Genomic DNA, 783 nt, shown 5'->3' on the forward strand with positions numbered 1-783 from the left:
CCCTGTCCCCTCCCCTGTCCCCCCACCTGTCCCTCCCCTGTGCCCTCACTTGTTCCCTCACTTGTTCCCCCACCTGTGCCCCCACCTGTCCCCTCACTTGTTCCCTCACCTGTCTCCTCACCTGTCCCCTCACCGTGTGCCCCTTCAGCCAGTGTCCCACCTGTCCCCACACACTTAGGTCGCCTCTCACCTGTCCCCCTGTGTCCCCTCTCGCCTGTCCCAGTCTCACCTGTCCCCTGTCCCAGTCTCACCTGTCCCCTCTCCCCTGTCCCAGTTTCACCTGTCCACTGTCACCTGTCCCAGTCTCACCTGTCCCCTGTCCCAGTCTCCCCTGTCCCAGTCTCACCTGTCCCCTGTCCCAGTCTCCCCTGTCCCAGTCTCACCTGTCCCCTGTCCCAGTCTCCCCTGTCCCAGAGTTTCACCTGTCCACTCTCACCTGTCCCAGTCTCACCTGTCCCCTCTCCCCTGTCCCAGTTTCACCTGTCCCAGTCTCACCTGTTCCCCCTCATCCGTCCCCTGTCCCCTCTCCCCAGTTGCCCCTCACCTGCCCCAGTCTCACCTGTTCCCCCTCTCCCCTGTCCCCTCTCCCGTTTCCCCTCACCTGTCCCCGTGTCCCCTCTCACCTGTTCCCTCCCCTCTCCCCTCTCTCCTCCCCCATCCCCTGTGCCCGTGTCCTCTCACCTGTGCCCTCCCCTGTCCCCTCTCACCTGTGCCCGTGTCCCCTCTCCCTTGTGCCCATGTCCTCTCTCACCTGTGCCCGTGTCCCCTCTCCCCTGTCCCCTC

This window comes from Corvus brachyrhynchos, unplaced genomic scaffold (genome assembly GCF_000691975.1).
Source record: "Corvus brachyrhynchos isolate BGI_N302 unplaced genomic scaffold, ASM69197v1 scaffold333, whole genome shotgun sequence".
Taxonomy (NCBI): Eukaryota; Metazoa; Chordata; class Aves; order Passeriformes; family Corvidae; genus Corvus; species Corvus brachyrhynchos.